The sequence below is a fragment of the Folsomia candida genome, unplaced genomic scaffold, assembly GCF_002217175.1.
Source record: "Folsomia candida strain VU population unplaced genomic scaffold, ASM221717v1 Fcan01_Sc018, whole genome shotgun sequence".
NCBI classification, from domain to species: Eukaryota; Metazoa; Arthropoda; class Collembola; order Entomobryomorpha; family Isotomidae; genus Folsomia; species Folsomia candida.
This window is the reverse complement of record NW_019091210.1, coordinates 29,598-41,651: the sequence shown is the minus strand read 5'-3', so window position 1 is coordinate 41,651 and position 12,054 is coordinate 29,598. Positions and strand designations below refer to the sequence as shown.

The 12,054-nt window shown below is 38.1% G+C and overlaps 1 long non-coding RNA gene across 1 annotated transcript; it reads left to right on the top strand.

The window, feature by feature from the left end:
* Window positions 1-7,774: 7,774 nt before the first annotated feature.
* On the top strand, window positions 7,775-11,745 carry LOC118438086. The gene is made up of 3 exons (XR_004836592.1): window positions 7,775-7,853; window positions 7,926-8,031; window positions 11,726-11,745. It is a non-coding gene; the product is annotated as an uncharacterized LOC118438086 (long non-coding RNA).
* Window positions 11,746-12,054: the final 309 nt, after the last annotated feature.

Below are 12,054 nucleotides of genomic sequence, written 5' to 3'. Positions count from 1 at the left end.
GCAAAGCCAAATGTTTGACAAGTTGGAATTTTCCAAAGACTTTATAGCACTAATTTTGCACGCTGGCATTATTCCAAGTGCCCTGCAACAAGACATTTTAGGTGGTGACAATGAAAGTAAATGTGCGCAAGCAGTAATTCAAAGCGATCCGGAGCAGCAGCTTGGAGGAGGAACTGTAATTGAGGAGGAAACCAAAGAGGCCAAACAAATTGAATTTCCTTCTTCATCATCACCAAAGCCGCTGCCTCCATTAACTGAAGAGCAACGAAAAAAAACTTTGCCATCCAAAGGTTCAAAGAATAAAATAAGTGGAGTGTGCAAGTGGATTAGTTTTGAAGATCGTTTTGTGCTAAAATGACTAGTGAGCGTTATATTAAACGGAATTATCTTGCTGAAAAACGAGCTGGAAGTCTCGGAGGAGTGGCGGCTTTGATGCGAAGTAACCATTATAAAAACCGCAAAGATGTTGAGCACGCGTTGCGTGATCTCTCGACTTTTGCATTACATAGACCTATAAAGAAAAAATTTAAAAGGCGTTTCTACCTCTGCCCATACATCGGTTACATGTGCACTGCGGATCTTGTATTTTACAAGTCAATTTCACGTTATAACTCTGGCATTTCTTACTTATTAGTCGTTGTGGAGTGTATGTCCCGATTTATGAGTGTAATTAAACTGCGCACAAAGACTGGCGCAGAAGTTGCTCTTGGTTTGGAAAAGATAATTAAGCAAAGCAAATTTAAATGTGAGCGCCTATTTTCCGACGCTGGAACTGAATTTTATTCCCACGAGGTCAAGACACTCTTGAAAAAATATAATATAAAACTTTATAGTGCATACTCCCCTATTCACTCTGGTCTAATTGAGGCCGAAAATCGCGTTTTAAAATCAAAAATCAGTCACTATCAAAGAAAAATGAATACTAAACGCTACGTGGATGTACTTGACACTCTTGTAAACTCTATAAACAATACATATCATAGCGGCATTAAATTCATTCCGGCAGATGTCAAAAACACAACGAAGCATGCAGATATGCTGTGGCATAATTTATATGATCGCTTTATTAAACAAAAAAAGGAGCCAGTCAAATATAAAGTTGGAGACTTTGTGCTTGTAAGTTCAAAGCGCTTGCGACACAATAAAAATCCTTTTGTAAAAGGTTATCTGGAACGCTTCGAGCGCGAGGTCTATAAGATTTCAGAAATCATTGACATTCATCCAGTTCCATTTATAAGATTGACCACCACAGGTGAGAATCCCGAACCCTTGGAGGGAATGTTCTATCAAAGTGAAATAACACGTTACAACAAAGAGAAACTTGACGACGAATAATGGATTCATTTGAATATTTTGTTACTCTTCGTTCATGTGACTGTGTGGAAGAATTTCCTTACAATAATGCCTCAAATTTCCGCAATTGGCTCTACAAATCAATACCGCTTAATCCGCCACAATCGTACGAAATTGGGCTTGCAGAAATTACACTGAAAACACCTAAAGAATGCCCAGTACCGCCCAAGCCCCCACCTCCCCCTCCCCCTAAGCCAACCCCCAAATTCTTTTCAAAACCAGAAGATGGGAATATATACCTAGAATTTATACCAAAAGATAGTTATAATTTTAAGAAGGGCGAGCTCATATTTGTCCAGGATCTAATCTCACAAATTAATGCAGCATTGGCCAAAGATCATTTAAATGTAGTAATTGAGATTGGTGCCGAGTCCACAGAATTATATAAAACAAGAATAATATACAATGTGGACAATAGAGAATTGTTTCTATCTCCAACTCTGGGTCAAGCTTTGGGATTCACGACGTTACACTTTCCAGTTAGTGGAACATACATTGGAGACCAAGATATTGCGGTCGATGATTTGAAAGACCTATCCCCTGATACAGCGTTCATAATTTCTTTGGGTGAAAGGACTGCATTGACCATCACAACTTTGGAGCCTGATGAATATACTCTAAAGTCACTTTTAAATGCAATGACTGCTGCTTTCAAGGCTGTGAAGTTAAAAATTGGGATCGTTGAATACCCTGAGCAAGACATGTTGCGTTTTATTATCATCTCAATTGATGTCGAGTTTAAATTCTCTTCATACCTCTCACAATTATTTGACCTTCCTAGTGACTATTTATTAAATCAGAGAATTAATGATTTGTTTGTCCCAAAGTATTTATTTGACCTTGGACCTCCACCCGAACCAATTCCACCGCCAATCCTGAGACCGATTGGGCAAATTTGGGTACACTGTGATCTGAGTAGTCAACATTTGATTGGCGCAGACTCGTACAATGTAATTAGAATAATTTCACCCCCATATGCTATGGACCAAACCGTGACCTTATCTTTTGATCATCCAAGGTTTTATACAGTGACTAGAAGCCAAGTGTCGTCAGTCCAAATCAGATTGACTGATGAATATAATCGCTCTCTCCTGGAGGAGCTTGTTCCAACTTCTGTAACGCTACAAATTCGTCGCAAATTTCCATAATGCGTAAAGTACATTGTACAGAAAGCAGAATGTGTGTTACATTCGACCTAGCCACCCTCAACAAACTGGTGGAGGATTAGTTTTTTATGACGACACCCAACAGTCAAATATTGGTTCATTAAGTAATAAAACTTCAAAACGGAAATCCAGTACGCCTAGAAAGCACACTGGTGTGCGCAAGTCAACAAAGCAGACAGGTGCAGGAAAAGTGAAAAGGACGATTAAAAAGAAACCGACAACAGTCAGAAAGCGAGCAGCGCCGAAAAAGGTCACATCTCTTAAAAAAAGAAAACTAAAGAAGAAGAAAATATAATGGATTCCTCTCCTGCATTTCCAAAATCGGCGCAAACATATCGCCCAGAATTGAGCCTCTTTGGTGTTCCTTCCACTGATACCAGTGTCTTGGGCAGTGAGTACTTTTGTTTTTTTCCCACGACGACAATTGCAAATTCTAATTCTCCAATCGAATTTATCATCCCTTCAAGTCAAAAGCATTACACCGATTTTGGTCCAAATTCGCACTTTCTATACTGCAAATTTTGTATTCAAAAATCCAATTCTTCACCAATTACCGCTGCCGACAAAGTGGCAGGTTCTCACAATACATTTGCAGCCTTGTTTAGTTCATTGACCTTTGAAATTAATAATAAACCGTCGCAAACGCGCATACGGAAGTAGCTTCAGACGTACTTCACCCCAAACGGTCCCACCACAACTCGGGAACACTTAATTTCACTCTATTTCACCTATAGATTAATTTTTTGTAAAAATCTCATTTTGCCCCGACCACACCCCCTGGCGACGAGGGGGTGTGGAACAACTCGGGAACACTTAATTTCACTCTATTTCATCTATAGAGTAATTTTTTATAAAAATCTCATTTTGCCCCAACCACACCCCTGGCGCCTAGGGGGTGTGGCACAACTCCGTAACACATAATTTTACTCTATTTCAAACTATAGATTAAATTGCACTAAAAATCTCATTTTGCCCCAACCACACCCGCTGGCGCCGAAGGGGTGCGGCAAAATCGGGGAAACACTCAATTTCACTTAATTTCACTTAATTTCATTTAATTTCACTCAATTTCACCTAATTTTACCCATAGATTAAATTGCACTAAAAATCTCATTTTGCCCCAACCACACCCCCTGGCGCCGAGGGGGTGTGGCACAACTCCGGAACACATAATTTTACTCTATTTCACCTATAGATTAAATTGCACTAAAAATCTCATTTTGCCCCGACCACACCCCCTGTCGCCAAAGGGGGTGTGGTCCGGTTGCCCCCAAAAGTTGATAGGATCCTCCCCCTGGGGTCCTATGTATGATGGCGAAAACCGATTTCGATTATCTCGATCCGTTCTCCTGATATCCTGCTGACAGACAGACAGACAGACAGACAGACAGACAAAGTCTTCACATAAAGTAGCTGAAGCTACTTAATAATTGCGTGACTCGTAGTGATGATGGTTTGTACGCCTATAAAAAGCACATTATTGATACCCTAAGTCACAGTGTGGGATACAAGAACTCGAAACTGCAAAATCAACTTTATTATATGGACACGGCCGATACTTTATCAACCGATAATGTTGGGTGGCAAAAGCGCCAATCTTTCTTTGCTAATGGGATTGATTGTGAAATAATGGGACCTCTAACGGAAGCCCCGTTTCAATCCCGTTACTACCCGACCGATATGCAATTTAGACTCGTTTTAAAAAGAACAGAAAGCAATTTTCATTTGGACGCCATTAGCACCGTGAAACCTTCAGATCCTCCTCCATACAAACTAGCTTGGAAAAGCTGTCAATTATACGTGAAAAGAGTACTAGTGAATCCTAGAATTATGGCATGGCACCATAAGATGCTGGCGTCAAACCAGAAATTTACTTTCCCTACTCAAATTTGTGAGACACGAATTTTCACTGCAACCAAAGGGGCGCAAACCGTAATTTCAGAGCCGTTATTTCGCTCGACAATACCACGAGTGTTGGTAGTTACCCTATTGGACCCTGATCGTTTCCACGGTGACGTCACAAAAGCTGCATTCAGATTTGATTCATTTACTCTATCCTCTATAAAAGCTTGTGTGGACGGAAATCCAATAATATATCAAAACCTGGAGGTATCTTCAACCAACAAGACTGCACTAGTCGCATACAATACTATATTCGATGCTCTGGATGATATTGAGTGTGGCACGGATATTAATCGTGAAAATTATCTTAAAGGCTCTTTTTTTGTTGTGCTCGATATGAACCCTATTCAGCATATTAATAGGTACTTGGGAACTCGAGAAGGAAATGTGACATTGGAGCTTCGATTTTCTGCCCCCCTTGATTCAAGTATTATGGTAATGGTTTTGGGTTTCTTTCAAGGCCAAATTACTATTGATTCAAATCGTATCGCAAGTTTAGAAGCAGATCAACATTGACAGAATGAATACTGACTTATTACTGTGTCTCATGCGCTGCGCCGTAATGGGCACACAAGTGCAACGAGTATACGTAATTCCTCGCGATGAATTAATTAAAATTAAAGTTGATCATTTACCAATTGCAGTTGGATTCAATGAACAAGATGGGACGCAGCCTGGAAGTCACTGGTTATTCTTGTGGATATCCAAGGTAAAGGACGGCAGAGTCTATGGATCTTTTGTTGATTCTTATGGCAAAAGTTGGTCGGACTACAAATTTCCTACATTAAAATTCCCTGTAATTACTGAAAATAATTGTAACTTGCAAATGTATGACAGTTCAGTGTGTGGTAGCTATGCAGTTTTCCTAACCTACTACATGTCTAGAAACGTTGATTTACAAAAAATTTTAAATAGGTTTACTTGCTTTCCTAGTCCATTTAACGACAGTATTGTTGTAAGATTTGTAAAAAGATTTAGATTAAAAGCAGAGGAACAAACAGATTGCAAGCAGTCTTGTTGTAGCCGATTGCATAGAAGGAACTAGTCGTGATGGCTCTTTTGAAATTAATCCTCGTCGTGACATTGATTTCTACCGTTTCCGCAAATGTGGACGTTGAAGCTGAATGCAGAATGTGCACCTCAAGGTCAAAAGTTTATCTACTGTACATGCCAACCAATTCTGCAATTGTTCAGAGCGCTTGTGTCAACGACACGGCCGAATTTCCTACCAGCGACAAGTTAATATTAGACGCTCGATGTACGCAGGACGAATGCGTAGATTTAATCCCAAATCGATTCCAAACGGTGTTTAGAAAAACTGTTTTTTGCAAGGAGGGCCTTCAACGGCCCAAGCCATTTGTAAATATTTTTGGAGATTGGCTAGAAATACTTTTGCTAACTTTATTACTAAGTATAATTGTAATCAAAAAATCGTTATTACAGAAATGTGTGTTTGAGAGAAATAGTCCTGTAAATAGTGAAATTGTATAATGTAATTTAGTGACCCTTCCCCGCCACCGTGTTGTAATTTTAGTAAAGAAGGGTGATTTGTTTTGTGAATATAGGCGGGTCTTCTGATTAGCTCTTGACAATATTGTTAATATATTCAGTGTTGCAATTGCTAATTGGTAGCCGACTTGTTCACGTTCATCAGGCGTCAAAACCATTTATGGATACGTATCCTATTTATGTATTTACTAATCTGCTTATGAAGTAACCATGAAGATTATTGCAATTTCTTGTGCATTATTTACAAAATTAGTTTGCCAATCTAGCCCAGCAATTTTGGATGGTATTTTTATATTAAAGAAAATAAGACAAAAGGAAATAAAATTGCATACTCGGATGCATGTAAACACAATAATGATTCGCTGTTTTGATGTTATTTCTCGATTACTGCAAAATCTGCAAGACAATTTACATTTTTGCGTATGTAATCTATCTCAATCCATATCTAGGCATGATCATACATTCGACACTTATCTTCTTGATAAGCCAATAAATACATGACCAATCCACAACTTGACGCTTATCTTCTGGATAAGCCAATCAACGCCATGACCAATCCACAACTTGACGCCCAGGTCACTGGGCGCCCAATCGGGGGCAAAGCCCCTCCCCCTCCCAATAGGAACCGCCCTTACAAATAAGGAAGGGCACCTGTACGTTCTGCCTGTTGGCTTGTGCAGTGTAGTCGTCGTCCTCGTCTACGGATCTAGAGAAGATGATAAGTATTGTTCTACTGCTTTTTTTTGTGGTTGTTATCGTACATACATATTTAGTAGATAGTAAATATTAGTGTGATGTGATTTCTCCATGATACGCTAAGCTAAGGATAAGTAAGATAAGCAAGAGCACTGCAAAAATTATTCAATGACTGAACACAGGAGAAAAATTTCTACTCATTCCTGACGACAGGACTGACTAACTTACTTACACACACGGATAGTTCTCTCCTCGACTTAATTAGTTAGTTAATTAATTACTTTTTGATTTTTTGGGCAGTGTGGGCCGTCCGTAGCACGTTCGAGTGATGGCCGGAGCTCTGGAGGGTGACATTTTCGTCGGTCCCAAGGCGGAAGAGCACAGGGGCCTGTTGGTCATCAATTACCCGATGGAACATGGTATCGTCACGGATAAGAGCGATATGGAGAGAATTTGGCAAGACGTGTACAGCAAAGATCTGCTGCAAACATTTGCTGAAGAGGTAAAGAGAACTTTAGGAACATAATTTTGAAATATTTGTTCCCAGCATCCCGTCCTCCTCACGGAAGCGCCCCTCAATCCGCGCAGGAACGGAGAAGTCGGCCGAGATATTTTTTGAAACGCTGAACGCTCCAGCTTTGTTTTTGTCGATGCAGGTAGTTCTTAACTTGTAAGTAAAAATTGTTAACTAAATTCTTTGCGAATTGAGGTCTCGCAACATGTGGTCAGAGATTTTGAGGAATAATCAATCATAAGTTTAATTAATGTGAACTTTGAAAAAGACAATGGGCGCGTTTGGCTGCGATATTTACATCCAAAGATAAGAAAATAAAAAGCAGACTGCCGGATGGTTGGATTGGATGCGGGTAAGCTGAGGTGAAATCTGGTCAGGTCAGCCGTTCTAGCTGACATTCTTCATCAATTGTCGTCAAGGTCAAGGTCAGGAATGGTGTGGTATCGCGGACAAGTTCAAGGGGGGAAAGGTCACCAGCAAGCGACAGGAACCGGCCCGGCAGCCAAAAGTACAATGTTCACGGGGGCAAAACGTCAACAGAAACGGAAGCTATCCGAAGCCGAGGAAGATGACTTTACTTCGTCCAACGGGCACAGTGGGAGCGAAGGAAAAACCGCGATACCTTCCGTGAACTGGGTCAACCTGCGGAAACCCGGGTATCGAAATCATCACGGCGGTGCTACCGGACGCCAGAAATCGTTCACGTTTAACAAGTGAGAAGAAACGTGTTTGTTTTGATGGAATGTTTTCAGGTTTTAATGTGATTATGTATTTTTGTTTTGCAGACTACTTTCCACCTGTGGGATAAGCACAATTGTAGCATTTGTAGCGTATTATGGTTATCTTGGATATTTAGAGACTAGAATTTCAACTCCTCTGCAAGTAGATAAGGTATTCGTTCGTTTCAATGTTCGTTTGTTGTTCTTAATTCAAGTGTATCGAAGTATTAGTTAATTACACAGAGCCGTACCGTGAAATTTTCAGGCCTGGTATGAGCTTTAATGCCGGGCCCTTTCATAAGTTCAATATATCCGATATTACGTACAGAGAGTTATAATTATGTATAGGCACAGTTGCCAACACTAATTATGTGCCCGAAGTACTCATCGGTGAATTTTTTGGCGTTTTCCACGTGTTCCTAATCCTTTTTTGATAAGGAACAAAGTCGTCGTTTCAAATAATTAAAAATTTTAAGGCCCATTTCATAGGTCACTTTCCTACACTCGCCATCCAAAAGTTTGCAAAACGCATAAAAAAAATTAGGCACACGTTTCTTTACAGTGTCGTCCTGAAGCTCCCATTTTGAAAAAAACAAAAAAGGTGCATAAGTCGACGTAACTAATACATCTTTGTACAAAATAATTATAATTTCGAGTACTTCAACCACATTGATGAATAGTGAGTGGTGATTCTGACGGTGCAGAGTTGGAAAAAGTTTATGGTTTCCCCCTATTTTCAATGTAATATCCTTAACTTTTGTCGCAAGACCAAAAAATTAAGTTTTTTATAAAGTAGGGATCGTTTTCTTTCCTTCCCAACTCATTTTGTGCTAAAAAAATTATTTTTGTGAGAGCATCATCAATGTATGTCACACGCGTCTGATTTCGCAATTGTTGAGGGTGGTGCGTTTGGTGACTCTGGAAAGCTGAGATTTGTGTTTCTGGTTGATTTTCGGATATAATTGTTTGCATTAGGCCCAATTCTATCAGAAACCATGTTAATTGCATTGATAAATTATATAGGTACTTTTTTAGGGGTCATTTAAGGTGTGCAAAGTCATTTAACTGCATGGTACACTTGGGGCCCAATTTTCGGACCCAGATTTCGAAATTTTAAAATGGAGTAAATTGAAAATTTGTTCGACTTGAATTATAGTTTGAAAATCGTTTACAACATTTTTAATTTGCGCCGCAGTTTTATATATATATGGGCAAATAAGCTACTGTGCCTATACAAAATTATAACCCTCTGTAATAGTTTTTGCTCCAGAATAATAATAGTATTTTGGAACGAAATAATATTCTACGTATTAAGAGCATACTATGTTCCCAGTTCCACGGGAAAATAGTTGCAATTTACTTGCACTTTTAACTCAGCTATATTTTTGACGACAGCGGCGGGGTGGAGAAAATTCAATTATAAACACCTTGAAGTTAAATAAATATGCGCATATGGCGAACTTTTCGCTTACTTCCCAATGCCTCACAAAACCTTTTCGATTAATTACTTTTCTGCCCGTTTTAAAAGTTTGAAAAATTAAGAGAAATTTGGAATTTGGAATACAACACGTATTTTATATTTCTTGAATTCAGGTACAAATTCAATGACATACAATATTTTGAAAAGCTAACCTCTTGGCTGAAAATAGCTTTTAAAATTGAACCAAGCGGTAATAATATAAAAATATACAATTGTACACATTTGGGCCTGAAGCCGTCAGACTACAGCCTGACCAGCAATGAGATGACTCCAGTGGTTTCGCTCCGATTTTGACGAAATCACTATAATTATGTAACCTTCGACAAATAATTGAACACGTATTTCAGGATTTTTCATAATGCTTAAATGAAATTATGATGGAATCCGGGAGCGAGAATTTCCATTTTTACCGTGAAATTTTCCTTACACTATATTCTATAATAATTTCGTTATAGCTTAAAATGGTTGGGCATGAAGTAGTTTCCTCAAATTTTGACCGAAAAATTTTAAATTGCTCACACAAGGAAATAAGCGGGATTGTATTTTTGTACATATTTTCCTGGATAGCACGTTTTCGCCTGTGAGGAAAGTTTTAAATACATTTTCAGCCAAATTTGGATTTTTCAAAGTGCTAAATTTTGATCCTATTTCAAAAATGGAAGAACATTTTTGCACGGAATTAAAGGAATTAAATTGGGTTTAAGAAACTTCCACATTTCAAAAACTTTTGATTTTTCGAATTTTCTGGCCTGTAGTATTTTTTCAAAATTCCGAAATAGTATAAAAAATGTAATGGTTAATAGTTTTTTGAAAACCAGTTTTTATTTATAGAAGTAATTTTTTAGCAAACATATTCCTTCAATTTTGAAATAGCATTAAAATTAGAAAATTAACAGCTTTTTGAAAAATCTTTATTTGGAACATTCAGGAAAACGAAAATTACGGGTCGGGTTATTTCGGTGTGTGACTAATTTAAAATTGGTCGGGTCAAAATTTGAGGAAACCACTTCATGCCCACACATTTTAAGCTTTAACAAAATTATGATGGAATTCGCATGCGAGAATCTGTATTTTTCTCTCTTGCGAGAAAAATTTCACGGTAAAAACGGAAATTCTCGGTCACGCATTCCTTTATAATTTCCTTTTAAGCCGAGCATTATGAAAAATCCTGAAACACGTGTTCAATTATTTGTCTAAGGTTACATAATATCGTTGTTTTGCCAAAATCGGAATAAGACCTTTGGGGTCATCGCATTGTAAGTTAAGGGTCCTAAGTTTGTCACTGGGTTAAGGTAAGTTTGCCCCCTAACAAGGTACATTTGTGGTTATCAAGCAGCATCTTTGCTTCTTTCAAGTTGAACTTTTACATATTTTCGGTTCCAAGAAATTAAGAATGTGCCAACTCTTTACATACACAGAATTTCCCACAATCCCACGAAATAATTATAATAGAAATATGCCAACTGGTGAGAAATTTTGGTGTCAGGTAATTCACATGCAAATTTATATATCGGAATTGTAACTAAAAATGCGTAGGCATGAAGTGATTCACTCCAACTTTTACCCTACAAATTTTAAATTGCTTAAGCACAGAAATAAGTCGACCCACACTTTTAGGTTTTCTTCAATATACCTAATTTTTCTTTGGCTGAATTTTTAAATGAAGTGGAAGTGTGGAAGTTTCAGCTAAAATCAGAATTTTGTAAAATTCGAAAGTTAAACTTTTAGCATTAAAAATTATACATTATGTTTGCTCTAAATTCATACAAAAGTGTAACCCTGCAGAAGCGAAAAATTCATACAAAAATAATTACATGTGAAAAACAAATAAGATCAAGCAGTTTAATGTAAGAAAATTTATGTGCTTGAAATATTTTTTTTGTAAAATCTTCAATACACAAAAAGTCCATTATATCTAGTGTAAAGCAAGCGACCTGGCCCGGGCCCTTACGGGCCCCGGGCCTGGTATTTGGTACCACAATATACCACGGTTGGTACGGTACTGTAATTACAAACTGCTATTCAATCCATGACACAACAAAACTAATTCCTTATAATATAATTGCTTAAATAATTAACTAAATAATGAGGCATTTCACGTCAGCCTTCGCAATTACGTAAACTTACGAAACTTACAAACTTTATACGAAACTTATAAACATCTGGAAGGTAATTTTTGCTTATTACAAAAGCTTTCGAAGATAAAAGGTCTGTGTCGCTGAACTTCGTAAACTTACTTGATTACGAGCTTACGAAGGTTGACGTGCATTGTTGATTCAATATTAATAAGTAAGTAATTATTAAAGTAAATATTTACGTCTCTACAGAAAGTACTAATTTTGTATCTATACTCTCACTTGATTTTTGTACTCGCTACTTTTTGCAGGTAGTCGTCCGTGCAGGGCTGGATATTCCCGAACGGTTTTGGGGGTCTTATCGACCCGGAGTTTACTTTGGGATGAAGCATCGAAGTCCAAAGTCCTATGTATAGGAAGTTAGCCCAGCCCAGCCCAGAATTTCAAATTTTTAAATTTTAAGCTTTCCCGCTGCCGCTGGACATAATTTAATGACTGGAATGTGTTCCGTAACACTCCTAGATAATTCCCAGAAATTTTCAAGCAAATCGACCGGCGGGAGCTTTTGAAAAATACAAAAATGTCTGATTTAGCCCCTCACCCTCAGTTTTAATGAATTTTGACAATTTCAAATGTGGAA